The following is a 24342-nucleotide window of genomic DNA, read 5'->3' as shown; positions in this document are numbered from 1 at the left end:
ATGTTTGACAAATTTGCTGGAGTTCTTTGAGGATGTAATGAGCAGAGTGGATAAGGGGGAACCAGTGGATGTGATGCATTTGGATTTCCAAAAGGCATTCGATAAGATGCCACATAAAAGGTGACTGCACAAGATAAAAGTTCACGGGGTTGAGGGTAATATGGCTAGAGGATTGGCTAACTAACAGAAAACAGAGAGTCGGGATAAATAGATCATTTTCCGGTTGGCAAACAGTAACTAGTGGGATGCCACAGGGATCGGTGCTGGGGCCTCAACTATTTACAATCTATACTAATGATTTGGATGAAGGGACCGAGCGTATTGTAGCCAAGTTTGCTGATGATACAAAGATGGGTGGGAAAGCAAGTTGTGAGGAGGACACACAACATTTGCAAGGGATATAGACAGGCTAAGTGAGTGGGCAAACATTTGGCAGATGGAGTATAATGTGGGAAAATGTTAGGTTGTCCACTTTGGCAGAGAAAATAAAAAAGCAAATTATTATTTAAATGGAGAAAAATTGCAAAGTGCTGCAGTACAGAGGGACCTGGGGGTACTAATGCATGAAACACAAAAAGTTAGTATGCAGGTACAGCAAGTAACCAGGAAGGCAAATGGAATGTTGGCCTTTATTGCAAGGGGGATGGAGTATAAAAGCAGAGAAGTCCTGCTACAACTGTACAGGGATTGGTGAGGCCACACCTGGAGTACTGCATACAGTTTTGGTCTCCGTATTTAAGAAAGGATATACTTGCATTGGAGGCTGTTCAGAGAAGGTTCACTAGGTTGATTCCGGAGATGAAGGGTTGACTTATGAAGAGAGGTTGAGTAGGTTGAGCCAATACTCATTGAAGTTCAGAAGAATGAGAGGTGGTCTTATTGAAACATATAAGATGATGAGGGGGCTCGGACAGGTAGATACAATGAGATTATTTCCACTCATAGGGGAAACTAGAACTAGGGGTCATAGTCTCAGAATTAGGAATCGCCCATTTAAAACTGAGATGGGGAGGAATTTAATCTCTTAGGTGGTTGTAAACCCGTGAAATTCTCTGTCCCAAAGAGCTGTGATGGCTGGGCCATTAAATATATTTAAGGCGGAGGTAGACATATATTTGAGTAATAAGGGAATAAAGGGTTAGCAGGCAGGGATGTAGAGGTGAGTCCATGATCAGATCAGCCATGTTCTTATTAAATGGCGGAGCAAGCTAGAGGGACAAAATGGCCTACTCCTGCTCCTATTTCTTATGTTTTTATGTTCTCGTTACAGAGTACCAGATCTAAGATAGCCTGCTTCCTGGTTGGTTCCGCAAAGTACTGTTCAAGGAAACTATCCTGGATACACTCTCTGAATTCTTCATCAAGGCTACCTTGGCCAATTTGATTTGTTCAATCAAATGAAGATTAAAATTGCCCATGAATATTCCTGCTCCTTTTTTACAAGCCTCCATTATTTCTTGATTTATACTCCATCCAACAGTTTAGTTACTGTTAGGGGGCCTATAGACTACGGCCACCAGTGAGTGTTGTATTTATTCTGTATCTGTCAGTCTCTGGTTAGCGAATGTGGCTTTTCCTTTATACCTGTAAGTTTATGGTATGGAAGGGAGGTTTTCACTGTACCTGTCAATTGCTTGTAAGTGAGTGTAGGTTTCATTCTGTATCTTTCATTCTCTGGTATGTGAGTGTTGGATTTACACAGTCCTTGTCATTTTCTGATATGTGAGTGTGGGTTTTACCTGTGTCTGTTTCTGATATTTGTGTGTGGGTATTACTCTATCTCTGTCTATGGATTATGAGTGTGAATTTTACTCTGTATATAACAGTTTTTGGTATGTGAGTGTGGGTTTTATTCTGTACCTGTCAGTCTATGGTATGTGAGTGTGGGTTTTACTCTGTATCTGCCAGTCTATGGTATGTGAGTGTGGGTTTTATTTCTGTATCTGTCAGTTTCTAGTTTGCGAGAGTGGATTTTATTCTGTACCTATCAGTCTAAGATATCGGAGTGTGGATTTTATTCTGTATCTGTCAGTCTGTGGTATGTGAGTGTGGGTTTTACTCTATATCCATCAGTCTATGGTATGTGAGTGTGGGTTTTACTCTGTATCTGTTAGTCTATGGTATGTGAGTGTGGGTTTTACTCTATATCCATCAGTCTATGGTATGTGAGTGTGGGTTTTACTCTGTATCTGTCAGTCTATGGTATGAGTGTGGGTTTTATTCTGTATTCATCAATCTATGGTGTGTGAGTGTGGGTTTTACTCTGTATTCATCAGTCTATGGTATGTGAGTGTGGGTTTTACTCTGTATCCATCAGTCTATGGTATGTGAGTGTGGGTTTTACTCTGTATCTGTCAGTTTCTGGTATGTGAGTATGGGTTTTATTCTGTATCCATCAGTCTATGGTGTGTGAGTGTGGGTTTTACTCTGTATCCATCAGTCTATGGTATGTGAGTGTGGGTTTTACTCTATATCCATCAGTTTCTGGTATATGAGTGTGGGTTTTATTCTGTATCTGTCAGTTTCAGGAATGTGAGTGTGGGTTTTGTCCTGTACCTGTCAGTTTAAGGAATGTGAGTATGGGTTTTACTCTGTACCTGTCAGTTTCAGAAATGTGGGAGTAGGTTTTACTCGGAGGCGGGAGTTCGTGGGAGTTGGAGGCGGGAGTTCGTGGCGTTGGTGAGGCCTACAAAAGGCCCAGCGGCAGCGAGAGGCATCGGCAGATCGGAGGCGGGAGTTCGTGGCATTGGTGAGGCCTACAAAAGGCCCAACTGGTGCAGCTCCAGCACGGAGATAAAGCAAAAAAGAAGTAGAAAGAAATCAAAAGGTGACGTCACAGCCAAAGGGGTAAGTGATTGGTGAGTAGCTTTTCTTTTTCTTTTTTATATCAGTAAGTAACCTGTTAACAGTGTTGTTGCCAAATTAAGTGTATCTAAGTGTTAAGTCATGACAGGAGAGCTCGGTCACGTGATATGCTCCTCCTGTACTGTGTGGGAACTCGGGGACACTTCGTGTGCCTGACGACTACGTGTACGGGAACTGTATCCGCCTCCAGCTCCTGACGGACTGCGTTGTGGAATTGGAGATGAGGGTGGATTCACTCTGGAGTATCCACAATGCTGAGAATGACGTGAGTAGCACATGTAGCGAGTTGGTCTTACCGCAGTGAAAGGTCCACAGCCAGATAGGGAATGGAAGACCAGCAGGAAGAGCAGTACAAGGAAGGTAATGCAGGGGTCCCCTGCGGTCATCCCCCTGCAAAACAGATACACCGCTTTGAGTACTGTTGAGGGGGATGACTCATCAGGGGAGGGCAGCAGCAGCCAAGTCCATGGCACCGTGGGTAGCTCTGCTGCACAGGAGGGCAGGAAAAAGAGTGGGAGAGCGATAGTGATAGGGGATTCAATTGTAAGGGGAATAGATCGGCGTTTCTGTGGCCGCAACCGAGACTCCAGGATGGTATGTTGCCTCCCTGGTGCAAGGGTCAAGGATGTCTCGGAGTGGGTGCAGGACATTCTGAAAAGGGAGGGTGAACAACCAGTTGTCGTGGTGCACATTGGTACCAACGATATAGGTAAAAAAAAGGGATGATGTCCTAAGAGATAAATTTAAGGAGCTAGGAGCTAAATTAAAAAGTAGAACCTCAAAAGTAGTAATCTTGGGATTGCTACCAGTGCCACGTGCTACTCAGAGTAGGAATCGCAGGATAGCTCAGATGAATACGTGGCTTGAGCAGTGGTGCAGCAGGGAGGGATTCAAATTCCTGGGGCATTGGAACCAGTTCTGGGGGAGGTGGGACCAGTACAATCCGAAAGGTCTGCACCTAGGCAGGACCGGAATCAATGTCCTAGGGGGAGTGTTTGCTAGTGCTGTTGGGGAGGAGTAAACTAATATGGCAGGGGGATGGGAACCAATGCAGGGAGACAGAGGGAAACAAAATGGAGACAGAAGCAAAAGACAGAAAGGAGATGAGTAAAAGTGGAAGGCAGAGAAACCCAAGGCAAAAAACAAAAAGGGCGGCTGTACAGCAAAATTCTAAAGGGTCAAAGTGTAATAAAAAGGCAAGCCTGAAAGCTCGGTGCCTCAATGTGAGGAGTATTCGGAACCCAGGAGAGGGCTCTGAGCTAGTTAGAGTGGGTGAGAGCTCAGATGAACAGGACCCCAAGAAAGAATGCAAAAGGCAGGAGGCAACAGAGCAGAGTAGCACTGGGGTAAGTGTAAACCACAAGGTGATAGGAAGGGACAATATGTATGAATATAAAGGGGCTGCAGGAGGGGTCAAAACTAAAAATCATGGTTTAAAAACTCATATTAAAACACTCTACCTAAACGCACGCAGCATTCGAAATAAAGTAAATGAGTTGACGGCACAAATCATTACAAATGGGTATGATTTGGTGGCCATTATAGAAACGTGGTTGCAGGGTGGCCAAGACTGGGAATTAAACATACAGGGGTATCTGACAATTCGGAAAGATAGACAAGAAGGGAAAGGAGGTGCGGTAGCTCTGTTAATAAAGGATAATATCAAGGCAGTTGTGAGAGACGATATTGGCTCTAATGAACAAAATATTGAATCATTATGGGTGGAGATTAGAGATAGAAAGGGGAAAAAGTCACTGGTGGGCGTAGTTTATAGGCCCCAAAATAATAACTACACGGTGGGGCGGACAATAATCAAGGGAATAATGGAGGCATGTGAAAAAGGAACGGCAGTAATCATGGGGGATTTTAACCTACATATCGATTGGTCAAATCAAATCGCATGGGGTAGCCTTGAGGAGGAATTCATAGAATGCTTACGGGATTGTTTATTAGAACAGTATGTTACAGAACCTACAAGGGAGCAAGCTAGCTTAGATCTGGTCCTGTGTAATGAGACAGGAATAATAAACGGTCTCCGAGTAAAAGATCCTCTCGGAATGAGTGATCACAGTATGGTTGAATTTATAATACAGATTGAGGGAGAGGAAGTAGTATCTCAAACAAGCGTTCTAAGCTTAAACAAAGAGGGCTGCAGTGGGATGAGGGCAGAGTTGGCTAAAGTAGACTGGGAACGCAGACTAAACGGTGGCACAATTGAGGAACAGTGGAGGACTTTTAAGGAGCTCTTTCATAGTGCGCAACAAAAATATATTCCAGTGAAAAAGAAGGGCAGTAAGAGAAGGGATAACCAGCCGTGGATAACCAAGGAAATAAAGGAGAGTATCAAATTAAAAACCAATGCGTATAAGGTGGCCAAGGATAGTGGGCAACTAGAAGATTGGGAAAATTTTAAACGACAGCAAAGAATGACTAAGAAAGCAATAAAGAAAGGAAAGATAGATTACGAAAGTAAACTTGCGCAAAACATAAAAACAGATAGTAAAAGCTTTTACCGATATATAAAATGGAAAAGAGTGACTAAAGTAAATGTTGGTCCCTTAGAAGACGAGAATGGGGATTTAATAATGGGAATGTGGAAATGGCTGAGACCTTAAACAATTATTTTGCTTCGGTCTTCACAGTGGAAGACACAAAAACCATGGCAAAAATTGCTGGTTACAGGAATGTGGGAAGGGAGGACCTTGAGATAATCACTATCACTAAGGGGGTAGTGCTGGACAGGCTAATGGGACTCAAGGTAGACAAGTCCCCTGGTCCTGATGAAATGCATCCCAGGGTATTAAAAGAGATGGCTGAAGTTATAGCAGATGCATTCGTTATAATCTACCAACTTCTCTCGACTCTGGGGAGGTACCAGCGGATTGGAAAGCAGCTAATGTAATGCCTCTGTTTAAAAAGGGGGGCAGAAAAAAGGCAGGTAACTATAGGCCAGTTAGTTTAACATCTGTAGTGGGGAAGCGATCATTAAGGAAGAAATAGCGGGACATCTAGATAGAAATAGTGCAATCAAGCAGACTCAACATGGATTCATGAAGGGGAAATCATGTTTAATTAATTTACTGGAATTCTTTGAGGATATAATGAGCATGGTGTATAGAGGTGTACCGATGGATGTGGTGTATTTAGATTTCCAAAAGGCATTCGATAAGGTGCCACTCAAAAGGTTACTGCAGAAGATAAAGGTACGCGGAGTCAGAGGAAATGTATTAGCATGGATAGAGAATTGTCTGGCTAACAGAAAGCAGAAAGTCGGGATAAATGGGTCCTTTTCGGGTTGGAAATCGGTGGTTATTGGTGTGCCACAGGGATCAGTGCTGGGACCACAACTGTTTACAATATACATAGATGACCTGGAAGAGGGGACAGAGAGTAGTGTAACAAAATTTGCAGATGACACAAAGATTAGTGGGAAAGCGGGTTGTGTAGGGGACACAGAGAGGCTGCAAAGAGATTTAGATAGGTTAAGCGAATGGGCTAAGGTTTGGCAGATGGAATACAATGTCAGAAAATGTGAGGTCATCCACCTTGGGGAAAAAAAAACACAGTAAAAGGGAATATTATTTGAATGAGGAGAAATTACAACATGCTGAAGTGCAGAGGGACCTGGGGGTCCTTGTGCATGAATCCCAAAAAGTTAGCTTGCAGGTGCAGCAGGTAATCAGGAAGGCGAATGGAATGTTGGCCTTCATTGCGAGAGGGATGGAGTACAAAAGCAGGGAGGTCCTGCTGCAACTGTACAGGGTATTGGTGAGGCCGCACCTGGAGTACTGCGTGCAGTTTTGGTCACCTTACTTAAGGAAGGATATACTGGCTTTGGAGGGGGTACAGAGACGTTTCACTCGGCTGATTCCGGTGATGAGAGGGTTACCTTATGATGATAGATTGAGTAGACTGGGTTTTTAATCGTTGGAGTTCAGAAGGATGAGGAGTGATCTTATAGAAACATTTAAAATCATGAAAGGGATAGACAAGATCGAGGCAGAGAGATTGTTTCCACTGGTCGGGGAGACTAGAACTAGGGGGCACAGCCTCAAAATACGGGAGAGCCAATTTAAAACCGAGTTGAGAAGGAATTTCTTCCAGCAGAGAGTTGTGAATCTGTGGAATTCTCTGCCCAAGGAAGCAGTTGAGGCTAGCTCATTGAATGTATTCAAATCACAGATAGATAGATTTTTAACCAATAAGGGAATTAAGGGTTATGGGGAGCGGGCGGGTAAGTGGAGCTGAGTCCACGGCCAGATCAGCCATGATCTTGTTGAATGGCGGAGCAGGCTCGAGGGGCTCGATGGCCTACTCCTGTTCCTAATTCTTATGTTCTTATGATGTACTCTGTACCTGTCAGTTTCAGGAATGTGAGTGTGGGTTTTACTCTGTACCTGTCAGTTTCAGGAATGTGAGTGTTATACTCATGATAACTGGTCAGACCAAGTACTGTGTGTAATGAGCAAGTGTGACCTTAGCTCCTTTATTGTAGTTCCAGAATGCAGGCACCTTGTGGGTGACCTGCTTATATACTGTACTCCCAAGGGATGCTGGGATCCCTTGGGCTCCAACAGGTAGGCCCTCTGGTGGACAGGTGTGATGCAGGTTACAAGGTTACAAGGGGTTAAACACATAACATCACTCCCCCTGAAGTCAACACTACACTTATTTACAAGGTGAGACAATCTGGGGCTCTGCGCTCCCTTGTCAATCGTCTCGATACAAATGCTGGTGTGGTTGGGTTGGTCAGTTCTTCATTGGGCTGTTGGGTAGTCGGCCTTGCCGGACTGTTGGGGATGATGAGTTCTGTTCCGTGGTCAACTGTGATGTCAGTTGCCACTTGTGTGTGTGTGTTGGAAGGTCAAAGTTGGTGGTGTCTTCTTCGGATTGTACGTAGCTGTCTGTGAACCGTAGTTTAATTTGGTCCAAGTGTTTTCTGTGCATTTGTCCATTGGTCAGTTGACCTGAAACACCCTACTCCCCTCTTTGGCTGTGACTATGCCAGCAAGCCATTTGGGCCCATGTCCATAATTGAGCACAAACACAGGATCGTTGATCTCAATATCGCCTGACAAGTTTGCATGATCATGGTACACACTCTGTTGATGCCGCTTGTCCTCCACATGATCATGTAGATCAGGGTGGACCAGAGAGAGCCTTGTTTAAGTGCCCTTTTCATGAGCAGCTCGGCTGGGGGAATCCCTTTGAGTGAGTGGGATCTGGTGCGGTAGCTGAGCAGTACTCGGGACAACTGGGTCTGCAGGGAGCCTTCCGACATGCGTTTCAAGCTTTGCTTGATGGTCTGGACTGCCTGTTCTGCCTGGCCGTTGGATCCGGGCTTGAACGGCGCAGATGTGACATGTTTGACCCCATTGCAGGTTATGAATTCTTTGAATTAGGCACTTGTGAAGCACTAACTAGGACATCGGGCAGGCCGTGTGTGGCAAACATAGCTCTTAGACTTTCAATGGTGACCGTGAACGTGCTTCCAGACATTATTGCACATTCAACCCATTTTGAGTAAGCATCCATGACAACCAAAAATATTTGGCTAGGAATGGGCCTGCATAATCTACATGGATCCTCGACCATGGTTTGGATGGCCAGGGCCATAGATTTAGCGGTGCCTCTCTGGGTGCATTGCTCAACAGAGCAAGCATTGCACTGGCGTACACATGACTCTAAATCCGAGTCGATGCCCGGCCACCATACATGGGATCTGGCTGTGGCTTTCATCATCACGATGCCCGCATGGGTGCTGTATAGTTCCCCAATAAATATGTCACTGCCTTTCTTGGGCAAGACCACACGATTGCCCCACAAGAGACAGTCCCCCTGAAGGGACAGCTCATCTTTGCATCTGTGGAATGGCTTAATCGCTTCCTGCATCTCCATTGGGACACTGGACCAGCTCCCATGGAGGACGCAGTTTTTGTTAACCAGGGCCAGTAAAGGATCCTGGCTGGTCCAGGTCCTGATCTGGTGGTCCGTAACGGGGCATTTCTCATTCTCAAATGCCTCCATGACCATGAGCAAGTCTGTTAGCTGCGCCATTTCCACCCCGGTGGTGGGCAATGGTAGCCGACTGAGAGCATCTGCGCAGTTCTCTGTGCCCGGTGTGTGGCGAATTACATAGTTGTATGCCGACAGTGTGAGCAACCATCTTTGGATGTTTGCAGAGGCATTGTTATCAATTTGCTCTCTGAGAATAGCGATATGAGCGGCTTGTGGTCTGTTTCAAGTTCGAACTTGAGGCCAAGCTAGTACTGGTGCATTTTCTTTACCCCGTACACACACGCCAGAGCCTCTTTTTCAACTGTAGGCCCTTTTGGCCTTGGACAAACTCCTGGATGCATACGCAACCGGTTGTAAAATTCCCGATTCATTAGGCTGTTGTAATACACACCCAACCCCGTATGACGACACATCGCAAGCTAACACACATCGTTTACATGGGTTATACAGGACAAACAGTTTGTTAAAACACAGTAAAGTTCTGGCTTTCTTAAAGGCAGCCTCTTGTGAATTCCCCCATACCCAGTCATCTCCCTTGCACAGTAGCGCATGCAGGGGTTCTAGTAGGGTGCTTAACCCAGGTAGGAAATTATTTAAGTAATTGAGGTGTCCCAGAAACGTCTGCAGCTCCGTCACATTTCGTGGTCACGGCGCGTTCTTGATGGCCTCCATCTTGGAGTCGGTGGGTCTGATGCCGTCTGCTGCAATCCTTCTTCCTAAAAATTCAACGTCCTGTGCCAGGAAAACACACTTCGAGCATTTCAACCTGAGCCCCATGCGATCCAACCGACTAACAACCTCCTCCAGGTTCTTCAAGTGCTCCATGGTGTCCCGACCTGTAACCAATATGTCGTCCTGGAAGACCAATGTACAAGGAACCGACTTTAGCAGGCTTTCCATGTTTCGCTGGAAAATCGCTGCATCCAACCAAATCCCGAACGGGCACCGGTTGTAAATAAATAGACCTTTGTGCATGTTGATGCAGGTGAGGCCTTTCGAAGACTCCTTCAGCTCTTGCGTCATGTAGGTTGAGGTCAGGTCCAGCTTGGGGAACATCTTTCTTCCAGCCAGGGTTGCAAATAGATTGTCTGCCTTGGGTAGCGGGTACTGGTCCTGCAGCGAAAAATGGTTAATTGTTACTTTATCGTCACCACAAATTCTAACTGTACCATCCTCCTTGAGTACCGGAACAATCGGACTGGCTCAGTCATTGAACTCCACCGGCAAGATGATGCCCTCGCGTTGCAGCCTATCCAGCTGGATTTCCACATCATGTAACGTACCACCCGAGCCTTGTGGTGGATGGGTCGCATACCAGGAACCAAATGGATCTGCACTTTCACCCCTGAGAAACTTCCAATGCCTGGCTCAAACAATGATGGGAACTTGCTTAGAACCTGTGTACATACGGTGTCGTCAACTGACGAAAACTTTCGAATGTCATCCCAGTGGCAGCGGATTTTCCCCAGCCAGCTTCTGCCAAATAACATGGGGCCATCCCCGGGCACAATCCATAGCGGGAGTTCATGTACTGCTCCATCATAGGAGACTTTGACTTCAGCACTGCCAATTACCGGATTAGTTCCGTTGTATAAATCCTTAACTTCGTGTGAATGGGGCTGAGCTTGGGCCTGTGTGCCTTCTTCCCCCACAGCCTGTCGAAAGCCGTTTTACTCATTATGGACTGACTTGCCCCCGCGTTCAGCTCCATAGACACTGGAATACTGTTCCGTTCAACTTTCAACATTATTAGTAGGCATTTCATCGTGAACGTGTATACCCCCGTACACTCTGCCTCCTCTGTACGAGTTTCCAATTTCATCTGATCCACTGTGGACCGATCTTCCTCTAGTTCGTAGGGTTTGCAGCTCGCCTGCACGTTCGTTGGAGGTGTCCCATTGTTCTGCAGCCATTGCACGCATAGTATTTAAAGTGGCATTGATGGGGCCAATGATCACCCCCGCAGCGCCAACAGGGTGTTAACTGCCTCACATGAACAGATGATGACGGACTCTGGGTCAATTGAGGTCAGGCCACGGCAGCCGGCGTGTACATTCTGCCCTGTAAATTTCTGCTCAAACCAACGTTACTTTATGCACAGTACTGGCCGAAATTTGCTTGGTGTTGTCGCTGGTGGACATAAATGCTTGGGCTATTGTTATGGCATTACTCACATTTGGAGTTTCTACAGTCAACAGTTTGTGAAGGATTGTTTCATGTCCGATGCCCAGTACAAAAAAGTCTCTGCGCATTTGTTCTAGGAATCCCTCAAACTCACAATGTCCTGCAAGGCGCCTTAGTTCGGCGACGTAGCTCGCCACTTCCTGGCCCTCCAATCATTGACATGTGTAGAACAGATATCCCGCCATCAAAACGCTTCCCTTAGGATTTAGGTGCTCCCGGACTCAGTACTTCGTAGGATTTATCTGTTGGTTTAGCCGGGGCCAGGAGATTCTTTATGAGGCCATAGGTAGTGGCCCCACAGACGGTTAGGAGGATCGCCCTTCGTTTGGTCGCATTCTCGTCCCCTTCCAGCTCGATGACTACGGAGTATTGGCCGGGTCTCTCCACGAAGGCTTCCCAATCATTCCCCTTCGAGAACCTCTCCAGGTTGCCGACTGTCCTTTGCATTTTCGCGTGGTTTGTTAACTCGTCGCCAATTGTTATACTCATGATAAATGGTCAGACCGAGTACTGTGTGTAATGAGCAAGTGTGACCTTAGCTCCTTTATTGTAGTTCCAGAGTGCAGACACCTTATGGGTGACCTGCTTATATACTGTACTCCCAAGGGATGCAGGGATCCCTTGGGACTCGAACAGGTAGGCCCTCTGGTGGACAGGTGTGATGCAGGTTACAAGGGATTAAATACATAACAGGGAGTGTGGGGTTTTACACTGTACCTGTCAGCTTGTGTTATATGAGTAAGGATTTTAATCAATACAATAACTCCTAGTTTCTGGTAAGGGAGTGCATATTTTAGTCTGTATCTATCACTATCGAGGATATGTGTGTGAACGTTTTCTTTATCTCTCAGTCTCTGGGATGTGAGTGTGGGTTTTTCTCTGTATCTGTCAGTATATGGGTTTGGGTATTATTTGTATGTGTCAATCTCGGTAACATGAATGTACATTTTTGTCTGTATCTTTCACTCTCTGGGATGTGAGTGTACGTTTTATTCTTTATCTGTCACTCACTTTTATGTGTGTGTGGATTTTACTCTACAGCTGTCCGTCTCTGGGTGTAAGTGTGATCTTCACTCTGTATCTATTAGTCTTTGGTGTGAGTGTGGGTTTTACTCTGTGTCCATCAGTCTATGGTATGCGAGTGTGGGATTTACTCTGTATCCATCAGTCTATGGTATGTGAGTGTGGGTATTATTCTGTGAATGTCAGTCTCTGGGATGTGTATGTAGATTTTCCTCCTGTCAGTTGCTGTTATGTGAATGTGTGTTTTATTCAAGTATGTGAATGTGGATTTCACTCTGTATCTGTCAGTCTCTTGTGTGTGAATGTGGCACTTTTTATCTGTACCTGCCTGTTTCTGTTATGAATGGGGTTATATTCTATTATGTGAGTGTGGAGTTTATCACATTCTACCTGTCTGTCACTGGTATGTTAATGTGTGTATGTTTTCTGTATCCGTCAGTTGCTATTATATGAATGTTGATTTCATTCTGTGCCTTTAAGTGTCTGGTACAGCTGTGGTATTGTGGGTTTGACATTGAATCAGTCAGTCACTTTCAAGTCAGTGTTGATTTTACTATCTATCTGTCAATCTCTGGTATGTGTTTTATTCTGTATCTGTCCATCTCTGGGAAGTGAGTGTGGGTTTCATTCTGTATCTATCTGTTTCTGATATTTGAGTAAGGGTTTTAATCAGTACCTGTAAGTTTCTATTATGGGGGTGTGGTTTTTAGTCTGTATTTGTCAGTCTCTGGCATGAGTGTGGGTATTACTCGATCTATCAGTCTCTGGAATGTGAGCGTGGGTATTACTCTGTATCTATCAGTCTCTGGAATGTGAGTGTGGGTATTACTCTGCATCTATCAGTCTCTGGAATGTGAGTGTGGGTATTACTCTGTATCTATCAGTCTCTGGAATGTGAGTTTGGGTATTACTCTGTATCTATCAGTCTCTGGAATGTGAGTGTGGGTATTACTCTGTATCTATCAGTCTCTGGAATGTGAGTGTGGGTATTACTCTGTATCTATCAGTCTCTGGAATGTGAGTTTGGGTATTACTCTGTATCTATCAGTCTCTGGAATGTGAGTTTGGGTATTACTCTGTATCTATCAGTCTCTGGAATGTGAGTTTGGGTATTACTCTGTATCTATCAGTCTCTGGAATGTGAGTATGGGTATTACTCTATCTATCAGTCTCTGGAATGTGAGTGTGGGTATTACTCTATATCGGTCTCTGGAATGTGAATGTGGGTATTACTCTATATCAGTCTCTGGAATGTGAGTGTGGGTATTACTCTGTAACTATCAGTATCTGGAATGCAAAAGTGTGTTTTTTTCTGTACCTGTTAGTTTCTGGTGAGTGACTGGAGTTCACTCTCTAACTATCTGTCTCTGGTATGTGTGTGTGAGTATTTGTCTGCAGCTGTAAGTGCCTGGTATGTGAGTGTGGTTTCACTATCAGTCAGTCAGTCAATCTCAGGTACTGGAGTTGATTGTGATTCTTTCTCAATCTGTCATTCAATGTGTCTGAGTGTATGAATCATTATGTTTATCTCAGTCTCTGGTACTATTTGTGAGTGTGGGATTGATTATGTATCTGTTAGACTGGTGATGTGTGTGAGTGTGGGATTGATTATGTATCTGTTGGACTGGTGGTGTGTGAGAGTGTGGGATTGATTATGTATCTGTTAGACTGGTGATGTGTGAGTGTGAGATTGATTATGTATCTGTTAGACTGGTGATGTGTGTGAGTGAGAGATTCATTATGTAATTGACAGTCTCTTGTACTGTGCTATTCTTGCTCTGTGTGACTGTTGGATTTAGTTCCTTCTCCACCTGCTGTAGGCGGATGATAGTTTGAGATTTTCTTTGACTGTCTCAGGAGGAGGTTTGGTTCAGTCCATTACCTCCGTTTCTCTGCTCTTGTATGTTAGCTGTTGGGTTTGAGAGTCAGTGTACAGACATCAGTGTGGATTGACACCGTGTCAGTGTCTATCTGTTCGTGTGTGTGAGTAAGGGAGTGAAATTGGATCTGCCTTTCACTGCGCTATGATTGGATTTTGAAACAACTCATTATTGTACTGCTCCAAGTGACTGTGGGATTCATAATATAACAGTGGAAATTTGGATCACTGTGGGACTGACAGCTTCTGCTGCCTGTGACAATATGATTGAGGTCAGTTCTGTGTCTCTCTGCGCTGTGAGTGATAATGTACTTACTGTGTGTGAGAAGGAGCTGCCTGCACTGTTCCTTGTGTTCCGGGTTGAGGAAAGATCAAATTTATTCTGGCTTGGTGAAGTATTTTGCTCTGAGAATAATAATAGGAAAACACCATTAGTTATGATATGGACAGGTAGAAACATAGAAACATAGAAAATAGGTGCAGGAGTAGGCCATTCGGCCCTTCTAGCCTGCACCGCCATTCAATGAGTTCATGGCTGAACATGCAACTTCAGTACCCCATTCCTGCATTCTCGCCATACCCCTTGATCCCCCTAGTAGTAAGGACTTCATCTAACTCCTTTTTGAATATATTTAGTGAATTGGCCTCAACAACTTTCTGTGGTAGAGAATTCCACAGGTTCACCACTCTCTGGGTGAAGAAGTTTTTCCTCATCTCGGTCCTAAATGGCTTACCCCTTATCCTAAGACTGTGTCCCCTGGTTCTGGACTTCCCCAACATTGGGAACATTCTTCCTGCATCTAACCTGTCTAAACCCATCAGAATTTTAAACGTTTCTATGAGGTCCCCTCTCATTCTTCTGAACTCCAGTGAATACAAGCCCAGTTGATCCAGTCTTTCTTGATATGTCAGTCCTGCCATCCTGGGAATCAGTCTGGTGAAGCTTCGCTGCATTCCCTCAATAGCAAGAATGTCCTTCCTCAGGTTAGGAGACCAAAACTGTACACAATACTCCAGGTGTGGCCTCACCAAGGCCCTGTACAACTGTAGCAACACCTCCCTACCCCTGTACTCAAATCCCCTCGCTATGAAGGCCAACATGCCATTTGCTTTCTTAACCGCCTGCTGTACCCGCATGCCAACCTTCAATGACTGATGTACCATGACACCCAGGTCTCATTGCACCTCCCCTTTTCCTAATCTGTCACCATTCAGATAATAGTCTATCTCTCTGTTTTTACCACCAAAGTGGATAACCTCACATTTATCCACATTATACTTCATCTGCCATGCATTTGCCCACTCACCTAGCCTATCCAAGTCGCTCTGCAGCCTCATTGCATCCTCCTCGCAGCTCACACTGCCACCCAACTTAGTGTCATCCGCAAATTTGGAGATACTACATTTAATCCCCTCGTATAATCATTAATGTACAGTGTAAACAGCTGGGGCCCCAGCACAGAACCTTGCGGTACACCACTAGTCACTGCCTGCCATTCTGAAAAGTCCCCATTTACTCCTACTCTTTGCTTCCTGTCTGACAACCAGTTCTCAATCCATGCCAGCACACTATCCCCAATCCCATGTGCTTTAACTTTGCACATTAATCTCTTGTGTGGGACCTTGTCGAATCCCTTCTGAAAGTCCAAATACACCACATCAACTGGTTCTCCCTTGTCCACTCTACTGGAAACATCCTCAAAAAATTCCAGAAGATTTGTCAAGCATGATTTCCCTTTCACAAATCCATGCTGACTTGAACCTATCATGTCACCTCTTTCCAAATGCACTGCTATGACATCCTTAATAATTGATTCCATCATTTTACCCACTACCGATGTCAGGCTGACTGGTCTATAATTCCCTGTTTTCTCTCTCCCTCCTTTTTTAAAAAGTGGGGTTACATTGGCTACCCTCCACTCAATAGGAACTGATCCAGAGTCAATGGAATGTTGGAAAATGACTGTCAATGCATCCGCTATTTGCAAGGCCAGCTCCTTTAATACTCTGGGATGCAGTCCATCAGGCCCTGGGGATTTATCGGCCTTCAATCCCATCAATTTCCCCAACACAATTTCCCGACTAATAAGGATTTCCCTCAGTTCCTCCTCCTTACTAGACCCTCTGACCCCTTTTATATCCTGAAGGTTATTTGTGTCCTCCTTAGTGAATACCGAACCAAAGTACTTGTTCAATTGGTCCGCCATTTCTTTGTTCCCCGTTATGACTTCCCCTGATTCTGACTGCAGGGGACCTACGTTTGTCTTTACTAACCTTTTTCTCTTTACATATCTACAGAAACTTTTGCAATCCGTCTTAATGTTCCCTGCAAGCTTCTTCTCATACTCCATTTTCCCTGCCCTAATCAAACCCTTTGTCCTCCTCTGCTGAGTTCTAAATTTCTCCCAGTCCCCGGGTTCGCTGCTATTTCTGGCCAATTTGTATGCCACTTCCTTGGCTTTAATACTATCCTTGATTTCCCTTGATACCCACGGTTGAGCCACCTTCCCTTTTTAATTTTTCGCCAGACAGGAATGTACAATTGTTGTAGTTCATCCATGCGGTCTCTAAATGTCTGCCATTGCCCATCCACAGTCAACCCCTTAAGTATAATTCGCCAATCTATCCTAGCCAATTCATGCCTCATACCTTCAAAGTTAGCCTTCTTTAAGTTCTGGACCATGGTCTCTGAATTAACTGTTTCATTCTCCATCCTAATGCAGAATTCCACCATATTATGGTCACTCTTCCCCAAGGGGCCTCGCACAACGAGATAGCTAATTAATCCTCTCTCATTACAAAACACCCAGTCTAAGTTGGTTCCTCGACATATTGGTCTAGAAAACCATCCCTTATGCACTCCAGGATATCCTCCTCCACCGTATTGCTTCCAGTTTGGTTAGCCCAATCTATGTGCATATTAAAGTCACCCATTATAACTGCTGCACCTTTATTGCATGCACCCCTAATTTCCTGTTTGATGCCCTCTCCAACATCACTACTACTGTTTGGAGGTCTGTACACAACTCCCACTAACGTTTTTTGCCCTTTGGTGTTCTGCAGCTCTACCCATATAGATTCCACATCATCCAAGCTAATGTCCTTCCTAACTATTGCATTAATCTCCTCCTTAACCAGCAATGCTACCCCACCTCCTTCTCCTTTTATTCTATCCTTCCTGAATGTTGATGGAGAGAATATAAAAATAAAGTTATAATTAATGTGTTTGTGTATAATAAAGTAAAGTACCTGGAGAGAGGAATCTGTGATACAAACAGTGTCCTTGTCTGACCTCACTGCAGTACAGCGGCACTCAGGTTCACAACACCAGGTGTGCAGGATGATTCTATAGTAAGTTATCAGCATCCAGACACAACCCAAACCCAGCACTGGTCCATGAATGGGACCACCCGATTGGCACAGTCCAGGTTTATATCTCCCACTCCCATGGGACTACCTGCAAAATTCTGAATTGCTTCCTGGAATATAACCACAGGTACCTGGGCTGTACAACAATTGTTCTGTCGACTGAAACCAAGTGGAGGGCCTATTCATTAACAGAATGTCACAGTGACTCGATGCTGATGTATCTGAGGGAGCGACAATGTGTCTCTCGATCACCAGCCACAGGGTTCTGGAGAATTCAACGCACCGAAATAAAATAATCGATTATTGAAATGTCTCCTTTCACACTCCTCTCCTGGTGCCTGTAATAGATGCATTTTGTGAAATTCCTCGCATCTTCACTGTCAGGCTGTGATTCCACTGTTCACTGTCCAAGAACAGACACTGAGATTGGAACTGAATCAGGAACATTCACTACTGATGTGGGGAAAGAGCGAGGTGATTTACTTTCTCTGTTACCTTACACCGTACACACACAGCTCAAGAATGGCCTCTCCCTTCCCCCACTCACTCCATGTTCCTGAACTAGGTCCTCCTCCACTCTGCCTCTTACAGACAGCCCCCGACTACCGCTGAACTTATCCCGACACAAAGCCCATCTGTGGACACAGTCCCAATGCGATGAGCTGCTGTAAGGAGGCTGCTGTTTGCTCCCTTACTCGGGCCTGGGATATCTCCGCTCCCTGATGTGTTCAACGATCATCAACCGAGCACAGAGGAAACGGCAGCCACTGACAGAGCTGGGGGAGGGGAGCTCGTCTGGGCCCTTGCCGTCGGTTTAAACACTGCGTGGGGAGGGGAGGAGCAGCATGTATTTAGCACATGCTCAGACCATCTTTTTGTCACAAATTAAATTAGAAAAAATGGGATTGTTTCACAAGTTGCTTTTATCACTAATTAAATGGGCCACATTGAGAACGTGTTAGTTATCATCCGAATTACTGAAAAAACGATTGTGAGAGCCTGACACTGGAGTAAGAGCGACTAAACTGTTCTACTCGTTCCGTCAGTCTCTGGTGTGTGTGTTTCCCTGTCAGTTTCTAACAGGTGGGTATGGGTTTTACTTGCAAATTATGGTTCAGATACATGGATGTGGGTTTCATACTGTACCGGTCAGTTTCTGCTATGTGAATGTGGAATTTATTCTGTACCTCTCTGTTTCTGGTATCAGAGTGTGTGTTTTATTCTGTACCTGTCAGTTTTTGTGAAGTGAATGAGAGATTTATTCTGTACCTGTCAGTCTCTGCTATGTGAGTTGGGATTTTTTGTGCACCCGTCAAGTTTTGATATGTGAGTATGGGTTTTATTCTGTACCTGTCAGTTTCTGGTATATGAGTGTGTACTTTAACCTATATCATCAGCTTCTGGAAGGTGAGTGTGGATATTGACCAGTATCTGTCAGTTTTTCGGATTGGAGTATGGATTTTATTCTGTACCTATCAGATTCCGGTATGGGAGTATGGTGTTTAATCGGTACCTGTCAGTTTCTGATATGTGACTGTGGTTTTAATCTGTACCAGTCACTTTCTGGTATCCAAGTGTGGATTGCATTCTGTACCTGTCAGTTTCTGGAATCTGGGTGTTGATTATATTCTGTACCTGTCAGTTTTTGCTATGTGAATGTGGGTTTTATTCTGTTCTGGTCAGTTACTGCTGTGTGAGTGTAGGAATTAATATGTACCTCCAGTTTCTGGGATGTGATTGTGTTTTTTTTTTCTGTACCGTCAGTTTGTGGTAGATGTGTGGGGTGTCAGTTTCTGGTATCTGAGTGTGGATTTTTACCTTTATATGTCAGTTTGTGCAATGTGAATGTGGGATTCATTCTGTATCTCTCATTTTGGGGTAAGTGAGTGTGTGTTTCCTCTGTACCTGTTAGTTTCTGGTATGTGAATGTGGGATTCATTCTGTATCTCTCATTCTGGGGTAAGTGAGTGTGTGTTTCCTCTGTACCTGTTAGTTTCTGGTATGTGAGTGTGGGTTTTATTCTGAACTTGTCAGTTTCTAGTATCTGAGTGGGATTTATTCTGTATCTGTCAGTTTCTGGTATGTAAGCGTTGGTTTTATTCTGTATCTGTCAGCTTCTGGTATGTGAAAGTGTGTTTTATCCTATATCTGTGAATTTTTTTCTCTCATTATATTGGATGAATGCGATTCAGAAATATTTCGAGTAGAGACGAGCTATTAGTACATTATATAAACTTTATGTATCATTGGTACATTGAGTGAGTGTGGGATTCATTCTGTATCTGTCAGTCTATGGTACAGGGAGTGAGTGTGGGATTCATTCTGTATCTGTCATAAATGCAAGTGTTTGTTGTTGCTGTAGAAATGAAGTTTTTCAGTTAATTATGGTGGTTAACAATTACGCAGAAGAAAATGTCAGAAGCAGCCTCGTAGATAACCGTCGGGAAAGTGCTGTTACTGGTGAGATCACGATGTGCTCGATGCAAACTTGGCTAATAACCCTAGAGGTGATGGAAAAGAAAGCAACATTTGGGGACGTTTAAGCGAGATGAGAAAACATAATTAGCGCGAGGAGCCCGATCAGAGAGCTGGCGGGCAAGAAGCATTGAGCTCCTGTTTACTGCCCGATGCTATTTCCAAAACAATGGCGAAGAACAGTCCCTGGATCTGGGAACTTGCGGAGGCCTTTCAGCACATGGCAAATCATCCCGTCGAGTCTGTTACATAAGGAACAGGAGGAGGACATTCAGTCCCTCGAGCCTGTTACATAAGGAACAGGGGGAGGCCATTCAATCTCTCGAGCTTGTTACATAAGGAACAAGGGGGGGGGCCATTCAGTCCCACGAGTCTGTTACATTGGAACTGGAGGAGGCCATTCAGTCCCTCGAGCCTTTTACATAAGGAACAGAGGGAGGCCATTCAGTCTCTCGAGCCTGTTACATAAGGAAGAGGGGGAGGCCATTCAGTCCCTCGAGCCTGTTACATAGGAACAGTAAGCCATTCTGCCTCTCGACTCTGTTACATTAGAAACTGGAGTAGGCCTTTCAGCCTTGGAATCTGCTTTACAGGAATAGATGGATGCCATTCAGCTGCTCGAACCTGTTACAAATGAATAGGCAGCCATTCAATCCCTCGAGATTGTTGCATAGGTACAGGAGGTGGGCATTCAGAACCACAGCCTTGCTATAAAGGAATTGGTGGAGGCGATGCATCGACTGGATACTGTTACACAGGAATAGAGGAGGCCATCCATCCTCTGGAGCCTTTCACATCGGAACAGGAGTAGGCCATTCAGACCACCGAGAATGTTATAGGAACTGGAAGAGGCCAATAAGCCAGTCGCACATGTTATATTGCAACTGGAGAAGGCCACTCATCCCATTTAACTTATTACACAGGAACAGGAGGTGGCTGTTCAGCACCGAATGTTGTTAGACAGGAGCAGGATGAGGCTATTCTTTCCCTCGAGCCTGTTACATTGGATCAGGAGGATGCCATTCAGCCCTTCCATTCTGTTATGTGGGAAGAAGAGGAGGTCATTCAGCCTCTCTAACATTAGAAACACGAGCAGACCACTCAGCCTTTGCTTCTGTGACATGGGAACAGCAGAACGTTTTTCATCCTCTTGAGCTTCTTACATTAGGAACAGGAGACGACCCTCAGTTCCTCGGGTCTGTTACATAGGAACAGGAGTAGGTCAATTCCACCCCTCGGAACTGTTAACCAGGAACAGGATGTGACCATTCAGCCCCTCGAGCCTGTTACAGAGGAATTGGAGAAGGCCATTCAGCCCCTCCTGCATGTTATATAGGAGCAGGAGGAGGTCATTCAGCCCCTCGAGCATGTTGTATAGGAACTGGGGGAAGACATTCAGCCCCCAAGCATGTTTAATTCAGATCATGAGCAGGCCATTCAGCCCTTTGAACCTGTTACATAGGAGAAGGAGAAGGCCATTCAACCCATTGAGAATGTTATATAGGAAGAGGAGGAGGCCATTCAGCTCCTCGAGCCTATTACATTAGGAACTGGAGAGGGCCATTCAGCAACTGGAGTTAAAAAGCAATAGGATGACACAATTCTGCCCCTCGGGTCTGTTACTTTAGGAATAGGACAAGGGCAATCATCCCCATGGGATTGTTTCATGGGTACAGGAGGAATGCATTCAGTCTCTCAAGCTTGTTACATCGGAACTGGAGGAGGCTATTCAGCCCCTGGAACCTGTTACATAAGAACTAAAGGAGGCCATTCATCCCATTCTAACCCAATACAAGGTACCGGGGAAGGTCATTCTGCCCCTAGAGTTTGTTACATATGGATAGGAGGAGGCCATTAAGACCCTCGTGTTTATTACATTAGGAACTGGAGAAGGCCACTCAGTATCTTCAGTCTGTTAAATTAGGAACAGGAGGTGGTCATCAGCCCCCTCAGGCCTGTTACACAGGAATAGGAGGAGGCTATTCAGCACCACAAACATGTTTAATTCGGATAACCTGTCTGTGTATCCGCACACTGTGATCGGTACCTACTGTGTGAGAGAAGGAGCTGGTTGCACTGTTCCTTATGTCTCAGGTGGAGGAAACTTCACATTTGTTCCGGTTCCTTCAATTCCTTGCCTGTAGGAAGAAAAGGTATCTCTGATCATTCAAGAACAGGAGAGGTAGAAAAGACTAAAGTGATGAATGTAATCGTTCAATTAATATTCATTATGAACATTCACAAAGGGAAGCCAGCGATACAAACAGTGTCAGTGTCTGACTCCACTGCAGTACTGCAGCACTCAGCTTCTGCACACCAAGTGTGTTGGGCAGATTTACAGCAATTTACTGACATCCAGATATAACCCAACCCCTGCCCTGCTTCAGGAATGGGACGACCCGATGGGGCACGGACTTTTACACAGCTCAGATTGCTACTTCCCTCTCCCAGGGCACTAACCGTTCAACCAAAAACAAAGAGCCGCCATTTAAAACATGTCCTTCACGTTTCTCACCCGGTGCCTGCAATAGATGCTCCTTGAATAAATCCTCAGTGTCCGGCTCTGCTTCCACTGCTCGCTGTCCAATGACAACAAACACGGTGAGACTGGAACTAAAGCAGGAACGTTCACTGCTGGTTTGCAGGCAGAAAGCAGCAATGATTGTCAACAGCAGATCCTTCCCATTCTGTCTCCCTTACCCGGGACACACGCTGTCCACACACAGCCCGAGAATGGCCTCTCCCTTCCCCCACTCACTCCACGCACTGAGACCAGTTCTTGCTCCACTCCGCCTGTTACACACAGACTCCGACTCCCCCTGAACTTCCCCCGGACTCAGTGCTGATCTCTGAGCCCATCTGCGGACACGCTCCCAAAGCGATGTGCTGCTGTAAGGAGGCTGCTGCTCGCTGCCTTACCCCGGGGCCGCAGTGTCTCCATTCCTGGCTGTTTAAACCATCATCTTCCGCTCACTGAGTGAATGGCGCTCACAGGCAGGGCTGGGGGAGGGGAGGGCGCATGCGCTCTTCTGCTCACTGGAAATCGACCCACGGGCCGGGGCTTATCCGCGCACGCGCAGCTCGCTGCAATAATTCAGCCGTTAAAAATCAAAGTGAACTTTTCCCAATTTACTTTTATCAGAATCTGAGCAAAGGAACTGGGCCTGGGGGGCAAGGACAGAGAATGTTTAAAGCTGGGAACCTTGCCCCTTTGAGATGCTCAATTTGGGATCATTCCGTGCAGGGTGTTTTTCTCTTCGTGAGCCCGTCTTCACAAAGCAATCCTGCAGAAACATCGGAGGGACGGGGTGTAGGAGTGTTTGCTGGGACTGTGCAGGAGTTAATATCTGACAGAAACTGTCCCAGTTTAGTTGAATCAGAGTGAAACACTCGGTCACTGAGAGTAATACCGAACGGCCCTGAGCTGCAAGATTACAGGGAGTACAACAGGCAAGCGAGGGTTAAATGTGGGACCTTGTTTCTCTCACTCTCTGACACTGTCCCGCAGTGTGGGATTAATAATGTGTCTGTATGTGGTACAATATCAGTGAGAGAGGGGACTGCATCTTCTGTCTCCCCAATGGGGACTTTCAGGATAAAACCGGACCTCACAGGTCAGTCTGGGACAGATACTGTGTAAGTCTTTCTGTGTCTCACCGTCCTGCCTCGATCTCTCCGATCTCTCGCTTAGCACTCTCCCCCATCTCTGTCTCTGTTACAATCCTTTTCTCTTGTACTGTCTGTGAAGGCGGGATACTGTTATTTCGTGTGATGTGGAAACACTTGTGAGTACAACACTTTCGGAGCAGGGAGGTCTTACTGCAGTTGTACAGGGCCTTGGTGAGGTCACATCTGGAATATTGTGTACAGTTTTGGTCTCCTAATCTGAGGAAGGACATTCTTGCTATTGAGGGAGTGCAGCGAAGGTTCACCAGATTGATTCCAGGATGGCAGGACTGATATATGAAGAAAGACTGGATAGACTAGGCTTATATTCACTGGAATTTAGAAGAATGAGAGGGGATCTCATAGAAACATATACAATTCTGACGGGATTGGACAGGTTAGATGCAGGAAGAATGTTCCCGATGTTGGGGATGTCCAGAACCAGGGGTCACAGTCTAAGAATAAGAGGTAAGCCATTTAGGACCGAGATGAGGAGAAACTTCTTCACTCAGAGAATTGTGAACCTGTGGAATTTTCTACCACAGAAATTTGTTGAGGCCAGTTCGTTAGATATATTCAAAAGGGAGTTAGATATGGCCCTTACGGCGAAAGGGATCAAGGGGTATGGAGAGAAAGCAGGAATGGGGTAAAGTTGCATGATCAGCCATGATCATATTGAATGGTGGTGCAGGCTTGAAGGGCCGAATGGCCTACTCCTGCACCTATTTTTTATATTTCTATGATACTGTTTCTGTTTCTCTCTCTGGTGCTATACATGACGGTGTGGCACTGTTACTGAGCGTAATATGGAGACACTGATACCAAGTGTAAGACTGATAATGTGTCTGTCTCTCTCTCTTTCG

At 45.3% G+C, this 24342-nt stretch overlaps 1 protein-coding gene across 1 annotated transcript in view; it reads right to left on the bottom strand.

Annotated features, from left to right (window-relative positions):
* The window catches only part of LOC139274085 (zinc finger protein 585A-like), a 121844-nt gene that overhangs the window by 41149 nt on the left and 56353 nt on the right, over window positions 1-24342 (bottom strand). The window contains exons 3-4 of the mRNA XM_070891134.1: window positions 21865-21951; window positions 14286-14374 (exon numbers count right to left, since the gene is read on the bottom strand). The gene's annotated coding sequence lies outside the window, so the exon portion shown is untranslated. The remainder of the gene's footprint in view (window positions 1-14285; window positions 14375-21864; window positions 21952-24342) is intronic.

Source organism: Pristiophorus japonicus, chromosome 9 (assembly GCF_044704955.1).
Source record: "Pristiophorus japonicus isolate sPriJap1 chromosome 9, sPriJap1.hap1, whole genome shotgun sequence".
Classification (NCBI taxonomy): domain Eukaryota; kingdom Metazoa; phylum Chordata; class Chondrichthyes; family Pristiophoridae; genus Pristiophorus; species Pristiophorus japonicus.
This window is presented reverse-complemented; position numbering and strand designations above follow the sequence as displayed.